Source organism: Nerophis lumbriciformis, linkage group LG18, assembly GCF_033978685.3.
Source record: "Nerophis lumbriciformis linkage group LG18, RoL_Nlum_v2.1, whole genome shotgun sequence".
NCBI classification, from domain to species: Eukaryota; Metazoa; Chordata; class Actinopteri; order Syngnathiformes; family Syngnathidae; genus Nerophis; species Nerophis lumbriciformis.
Window position 1 is genome coordinate 8,787,318 of NC_084565.2, and position 17,451 is coordinate 8,804,768.

The window sequence follows — 17,451 nt, forward strand, 5'->3', positions numbered from 1 at the left end:
TATATTTGTATGATTAATATTACCGTGCTACTTATTATTGTAGCTGTTTATTATAATAATAATTATAATGATTATTATTTTATTATTACTATTAATATTAATAATTATTATTCTAATAATAATAATGTTAATTATTACCAGTAGTATTTCATTATTATTATAATTATTGTTATCATTAACATTATCATGCTACTTATTATTGTAGCTGTTTATAATTATTATAATTATAATGATTATTTTATTATTATCATTATTATTATCTTGCTACTAACTGTTGTAGCCGTTTATTATTTTTATTATTATTATAGCATTATTATGATCTTGCGACTAATTGTTGCAGCTATTTATTATTATTGTTATTTTTGTATTATTATTATTTTCTTGCTAATAATGTGTGTACATGTTTATAGTATTATCATTATTATATTATTATTATTATCTTGCCACTGTAATAGCTTTTTCCTCTTCTTCTTCTTATAATTATTATTATTTTATTATGAATATCATATTATTATTATTATTTTATTATCTTGCTACTAACTGTTAGAGCTGTTTTTTCTTCTTCTTCTTCTTCTTCTTCATCTTCTTCTTATTATTATTATCATCGTTATTATTATCGTAATTATTTTGTTTATTATTATTATAATCATTATTATTACTATTTTTACTATTATTATCTTGATACTGACTGTTGTAGTTGTTTACACGATTGTGGTTTAGACTCATTTTCATTGACACTGACTACTCTAAAGCATATCCAGGTTTACTTTTGTCCCTTGACAAGGTGCAACAAAACGCTGAAGTGCGAGTGCAGTCAAACTGTGGTACGTGTACCACTCCTGGTACGCGGGCTCCATCTAGTGGTGCGCCAAAGAATGACTTGATTAAAGTACAGTGTTTTATTGTTCTATATATCAAACTGTTTAGTGGCCAAAAATATTAAACCTTGTTTTGAATGAATACGTAGGCCTACTATGCTAGTGTATTTGAATGTTGGTCATTAGGGTGGTACTTGGAAGTGTACTTGCTGGAACAGTTTCTGCCATGGAGTCAAAGAGAGTTGGATAAGTATTTGAGCGACATCCGTGCAACATCTGCACCTTCGTTCCGTGTCACATGTCCCCCAAGAAGAGGAAGTCCGCGTGTTCCCTCTCCACGCTGGTGTGGAGCCAGCCCAGAGCCCAGTGTTTGTGTGAAGCGGGGAAACACGGAGGCGACCCCGCTTGTCTACCACGTGCCGCCTAGCTGTGTACGCCACGTCAGCCCGAGCGAGCGCCGCGCTAACAGGAGTCCATGTTTCGTCACGCGGGTGTCAGGTTTCATGGAGGTCAGAGTTGAGACTCCACATCAGACTCTTCAGGACTCTGGTCTGTCCACACATTTTGGGAGACTTCACGTGGGCTTCCCAAACATGACACAAGTTTCTTAGTGTCCCTAACAAACATGATTTCATTTTACAATCCATCAGGAAATACGCTGGAACCTCCATTTACGAACTCACCGTAATCGGTTGTTGAACATGATTTGTAAATCGAAAAGTTTTGTATAGTGAAGCAGATTATCCCTATAAGAATCAATGGAAACATGAATAATTGGTTCCAGCCTCGACACTTTCAAGACACTTTAATGTAAATAAATATATATACACACATACATTAAAGTACCTTGAAAAGTGTGCAGTTTTATTTTTTAACCAAAAAAGAGACTTTTGTCAAGGCTAGAACCAAGTATTCATGTTTACATGAATACTTGGTTTGTATACCCTACCCATCCTGTGCCCTATACAAACCATGGTATGTGCCCTATATAAACCATGGTATGTGAATGCTTCTATTAAAATCTCCTGATGATTGAGGGAACCCCTCATGAAACAGGCCTGTAGAGATGAAGTAGTCTTGTGATTTTTTTCCCCCCCACACACACACACACACACACACACATATATATATATATATATATATATATATATATATATATATATATATATATATATATATATATATATATATATATATATATATATATATATATACATTAAAGTGCCTTGAAAAGTGTGCAGTTTTATTTTTTAACCAAAAAAGAGACTTTTGTCGAGGCTAGAACCAAGTATTCACTTGGTTTACATTATCCCTATAAGAATCAATGTAAACATGAATAATTGGTTCCAGCCTCGACACTTTCAAGACACTTTAATGTAAATAAATAACTAAATAAATACATATATATATATATATATATATATATATATATATATATATATGCATACACACACATATATATATATATATATATATACATACACACATGTATATATATATATATATATATATATATATATATATTCTTTTAAGAAATCAATGTAAACAGGAAAACAAGAAAAATAAATAAATAAATAAATTATATATATATATGTATATATATATATATATATATATATATATATATATATATATACTGTATATATATATATATATATATATATATATATATATATATATAAATATATACATATATATATATTATATATATAATATATATATATATAAATATATACATATATATATATATATATATATATATATATATATATATATATATATATATATATATATATATATATATATATATATATATATATTATACATAGGGCGTAGGTGTATAATAATAACTGGGATTTATATAGCGCTTTTCTAAGTACCCAAAGTCGCTTTACATGTAGAACCCATCAATCATTCACAACTGGTGGTGGTAAGCTACTTTCATAGCCACAGTTGCCCTGGGGTAGACTGCCGGAAGCGTGGCTGCAATTTGCGCCGACGGCCCCTCCGACCACCACCTATCATTCAATTCACCGGTGTGAGCAGCACCGGGGGCAAAGGGTGAAGTGTCCCGCCCAAGGACACAACGGCAGCGATTTTTTTTTTTGGATGGTAAGAGGCGGGGAGCGAACCTGCAACCCTCAGGTTTCTGGCACGGTTGCTCTACCCACTACGCCATGCCGTATACAGTGCATCCGGATAGTATTCATAGCACTTAACTTTTTCAACATTTTGTTATGTTACAGCCTTATTCCAAAATGGAAATATTTCAATTTTATCCTCAAAATTCTTCACACAATTCCCCCTAACATCATCCTTGAGATGTTCGTACAGCTTCATTGGAGTCCACCTGTGGTCAATTCAGTTGGTTGGACATGATCTTGTTACGATCGAGCCCAGTATAGATTGTATTTTTTTTACTCACCCTTCCCCAGCGTTTGACCTTTTTCCCCATCTTTTACGGGGCCCATCAGCATTCCTGCTCTGTAACCATGTACACTGTTTGTTTGTCTCATCTTCAACGGGTTTGTGCTTCAAACAAAGTTTCGTTGTACTTGTGCAATGACGATAAATATCTATCTATCCATCTATCTATCTATCTATCTATCTATCTATCTATCTATCTATCTATCTATAGTTACACTCAAGATGACATTCACGTTGCACATTAAAATGACAGGATGGACATGAAGTCAAAGGGTTCCAGATAACTGAAGCTGCTTCAAATTCTCTCAGTTTAATTAAAAATGATTTAAGGTCCAAAACTGAGTCAGCTTCCAGTCTCTTTGTAACATGTTCCTGTCATTATGGGGTATTGTGTGGAGAATTTTAAGGACAAAAATGACTTTGGAGGAAGGCTGTAGCATAAGAAAATGTGGACAAAGCTGTGCACATAGGGCAGGAGCACGTCACTACAGTAGGGGGCCGGGTCACAGCCATGACCTAGGAGGTGTTTCCTTGGTGACGTCATGAAAAGCTTGAGCGTGTTCTTGGAAGCGGAGGCAAACAAATTGAGAGCCGTGATAGATTTTTCTCGTCTTGCCGGAAGAACGCATGTTCCTGGGAGTACGTCAGGGAAAAAGTCCTTTCGATATGGAATTGAAATCCTGAAATGAGCTGGAAATATAAATAAATATAAACGATGCAATGCCGAGTCTAAAAGTGGCTTTTGATTCTGAGAAGATGACCCAATGAAGCTCAGGCTGACGGGGAGAGGGAGCAGTGCAGGAATGTGTGCCTGACGCGTGGCCAAATATGGCGACGGGACCGCTTCAAAACGTGTCGAGGAACTTGAAAAAAAATGAATAAAAAAATGTTAAGTGTCCTTTCAAATGTCATGATTTTCCTCAACCGGACGTTCCACCTGCAGCCAGTCCAGGCCATGTTGGAACACAGGAACGTAGGAAAGCCACTAAGGCTGTGAATACTTACTGAATGTACGTGTGATTCCTTACTTGGTTTTTTAATAAACTTACCAACATTTCTCAATTATTTTTTTTAATGGGGAATTGTGTGTAGAATTTTGAGGACAAAAATGTAATATTTCCATTTTGGAATAAGACTGTAACATTATATATATATATATATATATATATATATATATATATATATATATATATATATATATATATATATATATATATATATATATATATATACATATATATATATATATATATATATATATATATACATACAAACCCCGTTTCCATATGAGTTGGGAAATTGTTTTAGATGTAAATATAAACAGAATACAATGATTTGCAAATCATTTTCAAGCCATATTCAGTTGAATATGCTACAAAGACAACATATTTGATGTTCAAACTCATAAACATTTTTTTTTTTTTGCAGATAATCATTAACTTTAGAATTTGATGCCAACAACACGTGACAAAGAAGTTGGGAAAGGTGGCAATAAATACTGATAAAGTTGAGGAATGCTCATCAAACACTTATTTGGAACATCCCACAGGTGAACAGGCTAATTGGGAACAGGTGGGTGCCATGATTGAGTATAAAAGTAGATTCCATGAAATGCTCAGTCATTCACAAACAAGGATGGGGCGAGGGTCACCACTTTGTCAACAAATGCGTGAGCAAATTGTTGAACAGTTTAAGAAAAACCTTTCTCAAGCAGCTATTGCAAGGAATTTAGGGATTTCACCATCTACGCTCCGTAATATCATCAAAGGGTTCAGAGAATCTGGAGAAATCACTGCACGTAAGCAGCTAAGCCCGTGACCTTCGATCCCTCAGGCTGTACTGCATCAACAAGCCACATCAGTGTGTAAAGGATATCACCACATGGGCTCAGGAACACTTCAGAAACCCACTGTCAGTAACTACAGTTGGTCGCTACATCTGTAAGTGCAAGTTAAAACTCTCCTATGCAAGGCGAAAACCGTTTATCAACAACACCCAGAAACGCCGTCGGCTTCGCTGGGCCTGAGCTCATCTAAGATGGACTGATACAAAGTGGAAAAGTGTTCTGTGGTCTGACGAGTCCACATTTCAAATTGTTTTTGGAAACTGTGGATGTCGTGTCTTCTGGACCAAAGAGGAAAAGAACCATCCGGATTGTTATAGGCGCCAAGTGTAAAAGGCGGCATGTGTGATGGTATGGGGGTGTATTAGTGCCCAAGACATGAGTAACTTACACATCTGTGAAGGCACCATTAATGCTGAAAGGTACATACAGCTTTTGGAGCAACATATGCTGCCATCCAAGCAACGTTACCATGGACGCCCCTGCTTATTTCAGCAAGACAATGCCAAGCCACGTGTTACATCAACGTGGCTTCATAGTAAAAGAGAGTGGGTACTAGACTGGCCTGCCTGTAGTCCAGACCTGTCTGCCATTGAAAATGTGTGGTGCATTATGAAGCCTAAAATAGCACAATGAAGACCCTTGGACTGTTGAACAAGATGAATTCCACCTAAAAAGCTTCAAAAATCGCCCCCCTCCCCCCCAAAACAAAACAAAAACAAAAAAACGTTAGAAAGCAGCCTCATCGTCATGTGGTCCTGCATGCAGATTGCAGATGTCATGTGGTCCTGCACGCAGGAAACAGTTGCAGCCTCAGATGAGATAAGCGTGCGAGTGTGAATGATGCAACACGCTGCAGAGGAAGGAAGGACACACCATGCACAAAAGTCAGCACATGAATGCTCCCAACGTCGTCCCGTTCTCCCTGCTAACCCTAAAAATAAAGTCCACCACACAAACCCCGCTCTCCCACTCAGCCTCGTTCCTGAAGTTCCTAGAATCCCTGGCAGTCGAGCCAGCTCAATACACACACACACACACACACACACACTCTCCCCACATGGAGCTCCACACACACACACACTCTCCCCACATGGAGCACCACACACACACACACACACACACACACACACACACACACACACACACACACACACACACACACTCTCCCCACATGGAGCTCACAAGTGAGAGAGTGAAGTCAAGTTAGAAGCCAAAGTGTGTTTGTGCTGGTCCTACACACCAAAGATCAATAATAATATCCTTCTTTTTTTTCCTCCCCCCCAATATCATAGACTTGGATGTACTTTAGAGTAGTCAGCGTGCAGCTTTTTACAGCGGTCTGGATGTACTATCCACCGACAATGTTGTTGTCTGAATGCCTGCCAACACAAGTGTGCCTTCCCGTCAAGCCTGGTTGCGTCACACAGTCTGGGGACGCACGAATGCTGCAAGAGAACTGCGGTCCGTCGAGGGGAAGAGGAATTCCAACATGGCGCAGCAAGAACAGAAGGTTGTGCAGACGTGTTGAAGCGTACATTTGTGATCTCCAAGCAGACTGAGAAGGACACTTGACCTGGGCAGCTGCCCTGTGGGACGCCATGACAGCACTCATGCCATGACAGCACTCATGTTTGTGGGACGCCATGACAGCACTCATGCCATGACAGCACTCATGCCATGACAGCACTCATGTTTGTGGGACGCCATGACAGCACTCATGCCATGACAGCACTCATGTTTGTGGGACGCCATGACAGCACTCATGCCATGACAGCACTCATGCCAGGATAGCACTCATGCCATGACAGCACTCATGCCATGACAGCACTCATGCCATGACAGCACTCATGCCAGGATAGCACTCATGCCATGACAGCACTCATGCCAGGATAGCACTCATGCCAGGACAGCACTCATGTCATGACAGCACTCATGTTTGTGGGACACCATGACAGCACTCATGCCATGACAGAACTCATGTTTGTAAGACGCCATGACAGCACCCATGTTTGTGGGACGCCATCACAGCACTCATGCCATGACAGCACTCATGCCATGACAGCACTCATGTTTGTGGGACGCCATGACAGCACTCATGCCATGACAGCACTCATGTTTGTGGGACGCCATGACAGCACTCATGCCATGACAGCACTCATGCCATGACAGCACTCATGTTTGTGGGACGCCATGACAGCACTCATGCCATGACAGCACTCATGTTTGTGGGACGCCATGACAGCACTCATGCCATGACAGCACTCATGCCAGGATAGCACTCATGCCATGACAGCACTCATGCCATGACAGCACTCATGCCATGACAGCACTCATGCCAGGATAGCACTCATGCCATGACAGCACTCATGCCAGGATAGCACTCATGCCAGGACAGCACTCATGTCATGACAGCACTCATGTTTGTGGGACGCCATGACAGCACTCATGTTTGTGGGACACCATGACAGCACTCATGCCATGACAGAACTCATGTTTGTAAGACGCCATGACAGCACCCATGTTTGTGGGACGCCATCACAGCACTCATGCCATGACAGCACTCATGCCATGACAGCACTCATGTTTGTGGGACGCCATGACAGCACTCATGCCATGACAGCACTCATGCCATGACAGCACTCATGCCAGGATAGCACTCATGCCATGACAGCACTCATGCCATGACAGCACTCATGCCAGGATAGCACTCATGCCATGACAGCACTCATGCCAGGATAGCACTCATGCCAGGACAGCACTCATGTCATGACAGCACTCATGTTTGTGGGACGCCATGACAGCACTCATGTTTGTGGGACACCATGACAGCACTCATGACATGACAGAACTCATGTTTGTAAGACGCCATGACAGCACTCATGTTTGTGGGACGCCATGACAGCACTCATGCCATGACAGCACTCATGCCATGACAGCACTCATGTTTGTGGGACGCCATGACAGCACTCATGCCATGACAGCACTCATGCCATGACAGCACTCATGTTTGTGGGACGCCATGACAGCACTCATGCCATGACAGCACTCATGCCATGACAGCACTCATGTTTGTGGGACGCCATGACAGCACTCATGTTTGTGGGACGCCATGACAGCACTCATGCCGTGACAGCACTCATGTTTGTGGGACGCCATGACAGCACTCATGCCATGACAGCACTCATGTTTGTGGGACGCCATGATAGCACTCATGCCATGACAGCACTCATGCCATGACAGCACTCATGTTTGTGGGACGCCATGACAGCACTCATGCCATGACAGCACTCATGCCATGACAGCACTCATGTTTGTGGGACGCCATGACAGCACTCATGCCATGACAGCACTCATGTTTGTGGGATGCCATGACAGCACTCATGCCATGACAGCACTCATGCCATGACAGCACTCATGTTTGTGGGACGCCATGACAGCACTCATGCCATGACAGCACTCATGCCATGACAGCACTCATGCCATGACAGCACTCATGTTTGTGGGACGCCATGACAGCACTCATGCCATGACAGCACTCATGCCATGACAGCACTCATGTTTGTGGGACGCCATGACAGCACTCATGCCATGACAGCACTCATGTTTGTGGGACGCCATGACAGCACTCATGCCATGACAGCACTCCTGCCATGGCAGCACTCATGTTTGTGGGACGCCATGACAGCACTCATGTTTGTGGGACGCCATGACAGCACTCATGCCATGACAGCACTCATGCCATGACAGCACTCATGTTTGTGGGACGCCATGACAGCACTCAAGCCATGACAGCACTCATGCCATGACAGCACTCATGTTTGTGGGACGCCATGACAGCACTCATGCCATGACAGCACTCATGCCATGACAGCACTCATGCCAGGATAGCACTCATGCCATGACAGCACTCATGCCAGGATAGCACTCATGCCAGGACAGCACTCATGTCATGACAGCACTCATGTTTGTGGCACACCAGGACAGCACTCATGCCAGGATAGCACTCATGTTTGTGGGACGCCATGACAGCACTCATGCCATGACAGCACTCATGTTTGTGGGACGCCATGACAGCACTCATGCCATGACAGCACTCATGCCAGGATAGCACTCATGCCATGACAGCACTCATGCCATGACAGCACTCATGCCAGGATAGCACTCATGCCAGGACAGCACTCATGTCATGACAGCACTCATGTTTGTGGCACACCAGGACAGCACTCATGCCATGACAGCACTCATGTTTGTAGCACACCAGGACAGCACTCATGCCAGGATAGCACTCATGCCAGGACAGCACTCATGCCAGGACAGCACTCATGCCATGACAGCACTCATGTTTGTGGCACACCATGACAGCACTCATGCCATGACAGCACTCATGCCAGGACAGCACTCATGCCATGACAGCACTCATGTTTGTGGCACACCATGACAGCACTGGTGTCAAACTCAAGACACCAGGGGCCACATCTGGCCTGCCATCTCATTCTGTAAGTTCCACAAGGTCATTTCATGTGGCCCTCCATTGTTTCATGTGACAAGTGGCCACCTCATCACAGGGGGAAGGCAGTGTACACCCTGGACAAGTGGCCACCTCACCACAGGGGGAAGGCGGGGTACACCCTGGACAAGTGGCCACCTCATCACAGGGGGAAGGCGGGTTTCACCCTGGACAAGGCGCCACCTCATCACAGGGCCAACACAGATAGACATCACACATTTAGTGTGGCCAATCAACTCAACTCTTTCTGGCTAAATTTGAACAGAGCAAAAAGTAAAGGTCAGTCCCATAGACAGGTGTCAAAGTCAGTGACGGCGTGTGGCCACCAAAAGGACATGTGGCGCAACAATGCTCAGCTCTCGTCTGCACATGTGCAACGTTAGTGAGGGTCAGAAAGAGGAAGAGCGAGGGAGGCCCCTTCCTCTTCCTCCTCTTCCTCCCGCTCGTGAATGAAGGGCTTGCGAAGCGACTGAATGGAGAAGTGGAGAATGTTTGCAGAGTGAAGGCTTATTGCTTACGCTTCATGTGTCCTCTTATTGCTTACGCTTCATGCGTCCTCTGTCCTCCACCACTATCTTCATTCTGCCACACTCCAGGCCAGTGGTTCTCAGATGGGGGTACGCGTACCCCTGGGGGTACTTGAAGGTATGCCAAGGGGTACGTGACATTTTTTTTAAAATATTCTAAAAATAGCAACAATTCAAAAATCCTTTATAAATATAAATAAAAACCTATCTTTTTTTTCCAAATAGTTCAAGAAAGACCACAACAAATGAGCAATATTTTGCACTCTTATACAATTTAATAAATCAGAAAGTGATGACATAGTGCTGTAACCAAAAATGCTTTGCTCTGATTAGGATACTTGAATTAAAAAAAAATTCACAGGGGGTACATCACTGGAAAAAGGTTGAGAACCACTGACCTAGGCCATGTGGCCTGCCACTTCATTTGATGTGGCCTGCAACCACCTGCAAATTACATGAGTCAATAAAGTACTGTTTATTTTTTTTATTAAATAGATTTCTTCTTTCCATGTTGACAATATATATATATATATATACATATATATATATATACACACACAAACTCCGTTACCATATGAGTTGGGAAATTGTGTTAGATGTAAATTTTGCAAATAATAATTAACTTAGAATTTCATGGCTGCAACACATGCCAAAGTAGTTGGGAAAGGGCATGTTCACCACTCTGTTACATGGCCTTTCCTTTTAACAGCACTCAGTAAAGGTTTGGGAACTGAGGAGACACATTTTTGAGGCTTCTCAGGTGGAATTCTTTCCCATTCTTGCTTGATGTACAGCTTAAGTTGTTCAACAGTCCGGGGGTCTCTGTTGTGCTATTTTAGGCTTCATAATGCGCCACACATTTTCAATGGGAGACAGGTCTGGACTACAGGCAGGCCAGTCTAGTACCCGCACTCTTTTACTATGAAGCCACGTTGATGTAACATGTGGCTTGGCATTGTCTTGCTGAAATAAGCGGGGGCGTCCATGGTAACGTTGCTTGGATGGCAGCATATGTTGCTCCAAAAGCTGTATGTACCTTTCAGCATTAATGGTGCCTTCACAGATGTGTAAGTTACCCATGTCTTGGGCACTAATACACCCCCATACCATCACACATGCTGGCTTTTACACTTTGCACCTAGAACAATCCGGATGGTTCTTTTCCTCTTTGGTCCGGAGGACACGACGTCCACAGTTTCCAAAAACAATTTGAAATGTGGACTCGTCAGACCACAGAACACTTTTCCACTTTGTATCAGTCCATCTTAGATGAGCTCAGGCCCAGTGAAGCCGACGGCATTTCTGGGTGTTGTTGATAAACGGTTTTCGCCTTGCATAGGAGAGTTTTAACTTGCACTTACAGACGGAACGACCATCTGTAGTTACTGACAGTGGGTTTCTGAAGTGTTCCTGAGCCCATGTGGTGATATCCTTTACACACTGATGTGGCTTGTTGATGCAGTACAGCCTGAGGGATGGAAGGTCACGGGCTTAGCTGCTTACGTGCAGTGATTTCTCCAGATTCTCTGAACCCTTTGATGATATTACGGAGCGTAGATGGTGAAATCCCTAAATTCCTTGCAATAGCTGGTTGAGAAAGGTTTTTCTTAAACTGTTCAACAATTTGCTAAGGCATTTGTTGACAAAGTGGTGACCCTCGCCCCATCCTTGTTTGTGAATGACTGAGCATTTCATGGAATCTACTTTTATACCCAATCATGGCACCCACCTGTTCCCAATTAGCCTGTTCACCTGTGGGATGTTCCAAATAAGTGTTTGATGAGCATTCCTCAACTTTATCAGTATTTATTGCCACCTTTCCCAACTTCTTTGTCACGTGTTGCTGCCATCAAATTCTAAAGTTAATGATTATTTGCAACAAAAAAAAATGTTTATGAGTTTGAACATCAAATATGTTGTCTTTGTAGCATATTCAACTGAATATGGCTTGAAAAGGATTTGCAAATCATTGTATTCCGTTTATATTTACATCTAACACAATTTCCCAACTCATATGGAAACAGGTTTTGTATATATATATATATATATATATATATATATATATATATATATATATATATATACAGTGGTGGTGAAAAGTGTACATAGACTTGTAAAGAACATCATGTCATGGCTGTCTTGAGTTTCCAATCATTTCTACAAGTCTTATTTTGTTGTGATGTAGTGATTGGAGCACATACTTGTTGGTCACAAAAAACAGTCATGAAGTTTGCTTCTTTTATGAATTTTTCTCATTGTCATCCCATTGGGTTGAGTTTTTCCTTGCCCTGATGTGGGATCTGAGCCGAGGATGTGGTTGTGGCTTGTGCAGCCCTTTGAGACACTTGTGATTTAGGGCTATATAAGTAAACATTGATTGATTGATTGATTGATTGAAATGCTGTGGAAACACAAACCACACACTCCTAGAGGAACCTGAAGGTCCTGAACTTTTGGTGGAAAAGGTCCTCTTGATGGACTACAGATCCCAGTTTTAGTGTGTAACTGTCACTGTTAGTGTGTGTGTGAGCAGATAGCTGATAGGGTGAATCCTGACTATCAAGAGCAAGCAGAAAACACACTGTTTACCCTATCTGTCCTAACACAGCCGACTACTGATCACACACACACACACACACACACACACACACACACACACACACACACGCAACTGATTTCCCTCTACTTTTGACGCACTCACACACATTTCCAACTCGTATTGAATGCTAATTGTAGTGAATCATGATGTGATTGTTCATAGAGGGTGTGGCCTAAAGGTGTTCATGGACATGGACATAATGGGGGGGGACTTCACACAGGTCTGCTCACCTGGTCTCCAAGGTGGTGGAGGATGTGACCTTCCAACCCCGAGGTGTCCCAACAACAACGACAAGAGCATGTGACTATGGACATGTCTCACTGAGGAGGTCTCCAGCAGGCCTCGCTGGTAATTAGCCCAGCACGGCGGTCTGGGAGCTTCTTCTGCATGTGAAAGTGCGGTCGGGGTCTTTGATGAGCGCCACAGACCCACACCGAGGTTCATGCCGCCACTAAACCCTTTTCCCTTCTTCTCCTCCCGGCGGCTGGCTGAGGTGAGGCTGCAGTCGTGGAGGGAGAAGAAAATAAATCAGATCTGCTCCGCCCAAACCACTGGAAGCTGCTGGTGGTCTTTGCGGCCAGATGCTACTGAATATTTAGAACAATAGTTACAGGCCCGCCGCATTCCACGCCACCTTCTCCTGACCGACTGCAGCTTCTCATTGTGGTCGGCTTTGAAATTTGATGAATCAATTCTCGCTGCCCAGGCATTTCCTTCTCACAACACACCGTGGTTTTGAAGACAAACATAGCACCGATTAAAGATGAGGGGACCCCAAATGGAGCCCTGCGGAACTCCCTTGAATGCCATGTCCACATGTGCGTGAAAACCCAAATCTTAAAGGGGACCTATGATGATTTGAATCGCCATTTAAAACAACTTCCTTGTGGTCTGGATGTATGTTGGATTTGCTTTGGTGTAAACGACGCTCCGCAGTCACTTTTATAACCCTAACCCTCTTTGAGTCTGTCTGCAAGATGTTGGATTCTGGAAGCGTTCCAGATTGCAAATGAAACCACCCCCCACCCTCTCCAAAAGTCTCGTAATTGATTATTTACTTGTTTTTAATAATAATAATAATAATAATAATAATAGATTTGATAAATAAATGATAATAATTAATGATAATGATAATAATGATAAATAATAATAGATTTTAATTGTAAAAAGCACTTTACATTGAGTAAACAACCTCAAAGTGCTACAGTGTATGAGAAAATAAAAAAAAATAAAAAAAATAAAATAAAAATATAAATAAATTTAAAAAAAATAAAGAAAATAAAAAATAAAAAGATAATAAAAAGATAATACAAATAAAAACTAGAACAGCCAAACAGCTAAAACTAGTATGCATATATCTAAAAAAAGGCTTTTTTTCCCTCTTTTTTTTAAAGAAGGGTTTCTAAGCCTTTTTTAAAAGCATCCACAGTCTGTAGTGCCCTAAGGTGGTCAGGAAGAGCATTCCACAGACTGTGGAGCGCACCGGTATATAAGCCGCACAACCACAAACATTTAAAAAAAAAATATTTTCCATATAAGTTAAAATTAAAGTACCGATGATAGTCACACACACACACACACCCACACACTAAGTGTGGCGAAATTATTCTCTGCATTTGACCCATCACCCTTGATCAACCCCTGGGAGGTGAGGGGAGCAGTGAGCAGCAGCGGTGGCCGCGCCCGGGAATCATTTTTGGTGACTTAACCCCCAATTCCAAGCCTTGATGCTGAGTGCCAAGCAGGGAGGTAATGGCTCCCATTTTTATAGTCTTTGGTATGACTCGGCCGGGGTTTGAACTCACAACCTACCCATCCAAGCTCAATTAAGGTTTGAACTTAACATACACTCAATGGTGTTTTGACTCCTATAAAGTATATTGATAATCAATCAATCAATCAATGTTCATTCATACCCCTTAATCCCAGGTGTCTCAATAACCTCACAACCACATCTCCTGATCTGAACCCACAGTAAACAAATGCTATGGGTGGATCTACACCTGACATCCACTGTAATGATACAAAGTACAGGAGTGTATCTAGTCCATACTACTATGATTACATCAATATTTTGTTTTAGCATCACACCATTTCTTTCCCTTTTTAAAAAATTCATATTATGTTTATAAAGTCAGGTGATATGTCCCTGGACACATGAGGACTTTGAATATGACCAATGTATGATCCTGTAACTACTTGGTATCACATCCATACCTAAATGTGTGGTATCATCCAAAACTAATGTCAAGTATCAAAGAAGAGAAGAATAAGTGATTACTACATTTGAACAGAAGTGTAGATAGAACATGTTAAAAGAGAAAGTAAGCGGATATTAACAGTAAATGAACAAGTAGGTTGATAATCATTTTTTACAGTTTGTCCCTCATAATGTGTAGAAAATAATAGGTGTATAAATGACACAATATGTTACTGCATACGACTAATTAGGAGTCTTTGTTTGTTTACTTACTACTAAAAGACAAGTTGTCTAGTATGTTCAACATTTTATTTAAGGACTAAATGACAATAATAAACATATGTTTCATCTACACTAACATTTTTTGTTACAATAAAGACAATAATGACATTGTGTTGTGGTCCCCTTTATTTAGAAAAGTATTGAAAAGTATCGAAATACATTTTGGTACCGGTACTAAAATATTGGTATGGGGACAACACTAGTTTATACACAAAATCATCCTCTATTAAAAAGGCAAAAATACAACAAAAGGTGGTTTGGATAGTCCAAAGTGCACAGAAGAAGGTGTACTGGGCAGGAAGGGGAACAAAGTATTTGCATTGAGTGACTTGTAGTACTGACGTGTAGTACTGACTTGTAGTACTGACTTGTAGTACTGACTTGTAGTACTGACTTGTAGTGCTGACTTGTAGTGCTGACTTGTAGTACTGACTTGTAGTGCTGACTTGCAGTGCTGACTTGTAGTGCTGACTTATAGTACTGACTTGTAGTACTGACTTGTAGTACTGACTTGTAGTGACTTGTAGTACTGACTTGTAGTACTTGTGCGTATAAAGAGATGAAGATCACGTTGTTTTCTTCATTTCCACCACGTGACTGTCCTGTTTTTTCCCTCTGGATGTGGACTTTTGTCAGGACGCTGACACTGGAATGTGTAGAAAAGTGAGCGTCTGTCATTACGCTCTCTGGCCAGATCCTGCGGTGAGAGTAGTAATTTGAGGGGAAGGATGGGAAGACGACAACAAGTCCTCTGTCTCTCTCAGCGAGTCTGTGGGACTATAGCGACGACGACGGGAACGTTTAACTCATCGCACCTTGTCCTGACTCACGTCTGAAGGGCGTGTCCTCCTCAACTCTATTCTTTTTTCTTTTCCCCCCAAGATGTCCTATCAGCCAGAAAGAAGAAGAAGAAAGAGGGAACTTAACGAGATGGACTTCTCTTTCACTCTTTTCTATCGCCCCACCCCAACCCTTAGCCCTAAACCTGAACAACCCTCTTTCTCTATTCTTTGGCTTCCCTAGCCCTAACCCTAACCCTAACCCTAACCCTAACTCTAATCCCAACCCTAACACTAACCCTAACCTTTTTTTAGTGACTTCCAGCAAATAGATGACTAATATTGAATTTCTTACCCAGGTGGAGATCAAACCTTAACCCCTACAACAACCCCAACCTCAACCCTAACCCTAACCCTAACCCTGGCCCTAGCCCTAACCTGCTTGTAGTTAGAGTGTCCGCCCTGAGATCGGTAGGTTGTGAGTTCAAACCCCGGCCGAGTCATACCAAAGACTATAAAAACCTCAACCCTAACCCTAACCCTACCCTAACCCTAACCCGCTTGTGGTTAGAGTATCCGCCCTGAGATCAATCGGTCGTGACTTCAAATCCCGGCCGAGTCATACCAAAGACTATAAAATGGGACCCATTACTTCCCTGCTTGGCACTCAGCATCAAGGGTTGGAATCCAACCCTAACCCCTACCTCAAGCCCAACCTCAACCCTAACCCTAACCCTAACCCCAACCCTAACCCTGGCCCTAGCCCTAACATGCTTGTGGTTAGAGTGTCCGCCCTGAGATCGGTAGCTTGTGAGTTCTAACCCCAACTGAGTCATACCAAAGACTATAAAAACCTCAACCCTAACCATAACCATAACCATAACCCTAACCCTGGCCCTAGCCCTAACCATAATCCTAACCTGCTTGTGGTTAGAGTGTCCACCCTGAGATCAGTAGGTCTTGAGTTCAAACGCCGGCCGAGTCATACCAAAAACCAAAAAAATGGGACCCATTAACTCCCTGCTTGGCACTCAGCATCAAGGGTTGGAATCCAACCCTAACCCTAACCCCTACCTCAACCCCAACCTCAACCCTAACCCTAACCCCAACCCTGGCCCTAGCCCTAACATGCTTGTGGTTAGAGTGTCCGCCCTGAGATCGGTAGGTTGTGAGTTCAAACCCCGGCCGAGTCATACCAAAGACCATAAAAATGGGAGCCATTACCTCCCTGCTTGGCACTCAGCATCAAGGGTTGGAATTGGGGGTTGAATCACCAAAAATGATCCTGCTGCTGCTGCTCACTGCTCCCCTCATTTTGTCCACCAAATGTTTTATACTGTGCGTGAATTCCTAACGGTGAGCTTTGTTGATGTTATTGACTTGTGTGGAGTGCTTATCAGGCATATTTGGTCAATCCATGACTGCAAGCTAATCAATGCTAACATGCTATTTAGGCTAGCTGTATG